The following is a 6,000-nucleotide window of genomic DNA, read 5'->3' as shown; positions in this document are numbered from 1 at the left end:
ATTCTCACATCAATGTTTGGTATCATGGGAGGCAAGGATGAATATTGCTTATGCTTTTATATGCTGTTCCCCCAAGAGAATCATTCAATTACTTGATTTGATTTCCGTAGTGGGTGTTCTGTAATGCGCTAATGCAGCCGAATTTATTAGCATTTACTCTACAGTGCTTAATTTGTGTAGGTGGTTGCAGGTGGTGAGCACCTCTCTGGGCAATTCTCTGGGACTGGAACTTATTTTTCATCATCAGATTTTGATCAAGAGCAAGGGAGGGAAAGAGAGAAAAGAGAGGAAGAAGAGAATGTTAGGAAAAAATGACAAAGGGAGAAAGAATGGATGAAAAGGAACCTGCAAGAATGAGAAAACAGGCCAAAAGTGTAGACTGTAGGAAGAAAGAGGCATGAGATGGCAATAAAACTATACAGTCTTGGTACTTGGTACTCAGCAACCCCTCCACTCAGTAGCTCTGATCGTAAATTGCTATGTAAACCTTTAAGCCCCTGCACATATTTTCCCCAAATTAAATATTTACACATACTAACCTTTCACAATGCAGAAAGGCAGCTTGAGGAGCTGCATTGCATGAAATGGAGAGAGCAGAAATGCACCATATCTACTAAGATATGGCGCTCTTCTCTTTCATTGTGCAGGTGCACTTCAGGCAGCCTAGCACCAAAGCAGGCACCATTGTGCCATGTTACAATGTTGCATGTACTACGGGTTGAATTGTTTCCTTCCTGCACACAAACAATCCTTAGAGGCGTGTTCCTCTTGCTTTACTTTTTTTTTACAAAGCCACGCTGGGCGATGCAAATTGGCTCTGGCTTTGTAAATCTCAACCAGCATTTTGCGTCAAGGTTGCACCAAAAATGTACTGCCATCAAAATGTTAGTAAATCTGGGCCTTAATGTGAAAATGGGTCTGTCTCTTGGGCCTCTGCTGCACCACTACCCAAGAGATGGAAAGTCTTGGAAAGAGCTTGGAGTCCAGAGATGGAGTGGGAAGAAGGGTTCATGCCCTGGTTGGGTCCCAAGCGGCGGCCATGTCTGCGCCCATCCGTTCGGGACCAAGGCATATGTTTAACCCGTTCTGTGCCCATGACGAGCTGGACTCGTCATGGAGCACAGTCGCGATGTGCCCATGACGAGTCCAGCTCGTCATGACACCCACCCACGGGGGAAGCACTGGCGCTCCCCCCAGGAGTGGTCGATCCTTTTTTTTTTTACTGGGAAGGCAGGGGAAGACCTTCCCCTGCCTCCCCCCGCTCCCCACCCCCGCGTCATCAATGACGTCAGCGCGCGAGTCGCGCTGACGTCATTGGAGGTTTCCCCTTTGTTCTCCGTCGCGCAGGAAGCCATTTGCTTCCTGTGCAACGGAGAAGAAAGGTGAATTTTGGGGCTGGGGAGGGGGGATTTCCTTTTCTTTTTTGTGCTGGCAGCTGTCCCCCCCTCTCTTCCTATTATCCTCTTTCGGTCTTGCTCCTCATTCACTGAAAACCCTAACTTGAAACGGTTAGCAATCGATTTCATTTAGTTCCTTCCCTGTGAAATGGATCCAAAAAAGAAAAACACTTGCGGGAAATGCCCTTTTTCTGACATTTTTCTATTCCAAAGTGCAGCGGGATGGAGAGAAATCGAAGGTTAATATGAAAAATAAATACATAACTAAATAAAGCAAGACAGAGCGGTTGCAAAGTGGCCAGATTGGTTTTATTTACATCCAAATACATCAGCCTCACTTTACAGACTTTGCCAGTGAAGCGCTACTTTCGTTTTCTCGTCTTTCTTTGAACAGCATTGTTGTTCCCAGGTGGGAAAGTGTACCATTCCTGGAGGTACTGCAATACCTGGTTGATGGGTGGATTGGAAAACACGTGTACCATGGCTCTGTGTTTATGGATGTGGTCTTTTTATACCCTTCAGGGCCCTCTAGTCATGTCCATAACTTTTCAGGTAAAACCACTCGCTGATTTCTGAATAGTGAGTGAGAGATCGTTAAAGGTAACCATGTTGTTTCTGCTTACATTTCACATGCTTTGCATTCCCTATGAGTGGTTGCTTTTATTATTTTTTTTAGGCAGCATATTACTCTTATCAAGTGCATAATTTGAATTGAGCCACATCCAAGTGTTTATAGCGGGCACAATTAGGTTATAGCTGAAGGTAGTGCGAGTTTCTCTCAGTGGGCAAGTATGGTGTTCAGTCGGGGAGAGGATGTGGCACTATGGCCAGAGCTGTCGAATTTGGAACTGGGGAACCGTGTTCAGCCTTCATGACCAGTCCACCAGACCACTGTACTGAGGGAGCACATTCCCATGCTAGACCTTAGAAGGCCCCACTAGACCTTAGAAGGCATGATGTCTTAGCACAAGCAGGTGTACCCTAGTGGTGTCAATTGTGGGTTAACCTTGAAGGCCTGTCCACCACAATCCATACTGAAGTTCATCTCCAGTCTTGCGGGCAGGCCTACGAAGCAGCACACCCTAGAGCAACAGTGATCCAGTCGCTGTGACTCTGTCACTGAGGTCACATGAACCTTGAGCAGGTTAGGGCGATGCGAACGGTGTTACCTCACTGGGTACCTATTTCGGGTGGGTGCTTAGTGTTTGCAAGTATATTATGGTTTGAAAAAAACTTGCTGCCTCCTTCCTGGCCTCCAGCAATTTTCAGAAACAATAAAAATGTCATGATAACTTTAGTGATTAATGTTCTTCCTAGAGAGAGATGGAGTTTTGTCTAGTGGAAGGGTTGACTCCTGGAAAGGTAGCACAGAGGGTTAATGTGCCTGCTGCAAAGAACATGCACCATACAGATCACAAAGTGCACTGCTTTAATGGGGGGACTATGATGAATGGTCATTTAATGTCAGCTTTAGATGATGGATCCCTGAACAGTGTCATGTATGTGCATGTTTGCATTGTGCGGAGGGGATTACCAGGTAATTATTCACGCAGCTCTCTGATGGATGTCACATGCGGTTTTTCTGAGTCCCCAGATAGATCATGCAATCTGTGTGTTCTCTTTTGTACTGACAGTCACCGGTGTATTCAACTGTGTAGCCTTGGACCTTGTCATGTATGTGCATGTAACTTGCATGATCGAGGTAACTATTAGCGGCGATACTAAGTGTCTCTCGGACCTCTTTCAAGTGGTCGCCGTCCTTTTTCCCCAGCAACCCTCCCTCCCCAGGGGCGGCAATCTGAGAGATAGCCCAGGTCGCCACAAGCTCTAGCTACGCCTCTGCCCCCGATGTCTCTTTTATGCATTCCTGCTGCACGATCGTGCAGCAGGAATGGCCACTAGTGCCAGGGTTTTTTTTCGTTTTTTAGGTTTGGGGTTGTTTGTGGGAGCTGCGCCTTAGGCAAGGGTCGCTCCCCTTATGGCCACATTATTTTTTAAATATTTTAAAGTACAAACAAAATCAAAGAGGTAGCAGACGATACGTTACAAGAGGAAAAAGTGATGTGTGCATGTTACAAAAGAGTACAAAATATAAGTAGAGGTAAAATACTGCAATAAATGGCAGACACTCAGAAAACAAGAGCAAACGTTACATTACATGAGGCAATGGTGGTAATTGTGCATGTATCAAAAGCAAACAAAATACAAGAGGTAGCAAACAATACGTTACAAGAGGAAAAGTGACATGTGTGCAAGTTACAAAAGAGTACAAAGTACAAGTAGAGGTATAAAAGTGCAATAAATGGCAGACACTCAAAACACAGGAACACACTGGGAAGGCACTTCTATAGGCATGGAGAGCAGAATTTCCTATAATGTAAAGACTTCCTTCAGACAATAGAGAGGGCGTGAATTAAGTTTGGAAGTGTCTTTGCAGGAGGAGAACTTTGAGGTCAGTTTTGAAGGACTGGGAAGAGGGGGTGGTCCGGAGCTGAGGCTGAGTTCCAGATTCTCGCCGCGTTGCCTGTAAAGGATTGGGCCATCGATCTTTCCTTCTTGAAAGTGGGAGGTTCAAGCAATAAATTTTGCGCAGTACGTGATGGTCTAGAGCATTATATGCATATGTGACATTAATGTTTTTTTCTCCTTTTTATTCTAGTCTAAAGCTTTTGATTCCTGTTTCCGGTTTCGACAGTGGTTGTTCTGCAGTTTTGTGTAGTTGCATTTTTTTGGTAAGAATTAATTTTTTTGTATTTACTCCAAATGAGTAATATTGTAATGTTTGAATTAATTTTTTTGTAAGTGATGTCATAATAGCAGCATATTTAGTTAGTGGTTTGAGCATGAAATTCTTTGCGATGTGTTTTGCATAGTCTTATGTGTAATTTCTTTTCTCTTTCTTTTTAGTGGGATATTGTTGATCCATACTGTGTCTGTGCAGAGTAGGTGGTGGTGAGTAGTTTAGCTGCCTCTGGCAAGTGAGTGGTATTGTTTTGGAGTATATATGTGTTTTTGATAAAGGTGCTTTTTGTTTATTACTTATTTTACAAAGTGTTTGTTGTTGTTGACATGTTTGACAAGTTACCTTTATTAATAAGCATTATGGCTAGCCGTAGAATGACTGCTCAACAGGTGGTTGGTATGCTTCTTGAATCTTCCTCTGAGCATGATTATGAGACTGACAGTGCGTCTGAGGGAGAGGAGGGAGGGGAAGATTCTGGCAGTGAGTTTTCTCTCCACATGGAATCATCGGATGATGAAGGTACTCTCAGTGCAGATGAAGGTACTCTTGGTGTGGATGAAGCAACTCTCAGTGCGGATGAAGTGCCTGTCTTAGAGGAGGAAACTGCTGTGCCGATGGTGCAAGAGGCATCTGGATTGCAGTCTGAGGCTGCTAGGCTTCCTACTGGAAGTGCTGGACTTTGGGTTGATCCAAACATGGTGCAGCCGGTGTTGCCTGCCTTTAGCGGTGATGCAGGGTGTAGAGTGGATTGTGAACACTTTTTGCCTATACAGTTTTTTCAGTTGCTTATGGATGATGTATTTTTGGGTGAGATTGTTGAGCAGACAAATTTGTATGCTGAACAGTTTTTGAGGGACAACAGTGACAAACTTAGGCCCCAGTCTAGAGCTACCCGGTGGTCTCCCACATATCTGGAAGAGATTAAGAAGTTTTTGGGTTTGACTTTATTGATGGGTGTGGTAAGGAAGCCAACCTTGGCTTCATATTAGTCTACTAGCCCTTTGTTGGCAACTGCCATATTTCCTGCAGCTATGACTCGTAATCGGTATTTACTCTTGCTACGTATGCTGCATTTTGTTGATAATTCTATGGCGTTGCCACGAGATCACCCTGACTGTGACCGTCTTTTTAAGATTCGGCCCATTCTTGATCACTTTGCAGATCGATTTTCTGAGATCTATTCTCCAGGGAAAGAAATATCGATTGATGAGTCTTTGGTCTTGTTCAAGGGCCGTTTGGTTTTTAGGCAGTACATCCCTAGCAAGAGAGCACGCTATGGAATTAAGCTGTATATGTTGTCTGAGAGTAGGACAGGATATGTTTTTAATTTTCGTGTGTACACTGGTAGAGATTCTACTATTGACCCCCCAGGTTGTCCGTCCACTTTTGGAGTTTCAGAGAAAATTGTATGGGATCTTGCTAGAAGACTGTTTAACAGAGGCCACCATTTGTACCTTGATAACTTCTATACTGCTGTGCAATTATTTAAGGAATTGTATAAAGTGGACACTTTTGCATGTGGCACAATCCGCTCTAACCGTAAAGGTTATCCGAAAGAGCTTGTTTGCAAAAAACTTCAGAGGGGGCAGTGCAGTTCCTTGCGTAGTGATGAACTACTAGCTGTAAAATTTGTGGACAGGAGGGATGTGTACATGCTGACTACCATCCATGATGAGAGTACTTCACCTGTGGATGTTTGGGGTCAGGTTGCTGAAGTGCGCAAATCTGTGTGCATTCTAGACTACAATAAGCACATGGGTGGTGTTGACAGAGTAGATCAGAGGTTGGAACCGTACTCTGCTATTCGGAAGGCTTATGTTTGGTATAAGAAGTTGGACATCCATTTCTTCGAATTAGCAA

This window comes from Triturus cristatus, chromosome 5_2 (genome assembly GCF_964204655.1).
Source record: "Triturus cristatus chromosome 5_2, aTriCri1.1, whole genome shotgun sequence".
Lineage (NCBI taxonomy): Eukaryota > Metazoa > Chordata > Amphibia > Caudata > Salamandridae > Triturus > Triturus cristatus.
The sequence above is the reverse complement of the archived record's forward strand: the minus strand, read 5'-3'. Positions refer to the sequence as shown.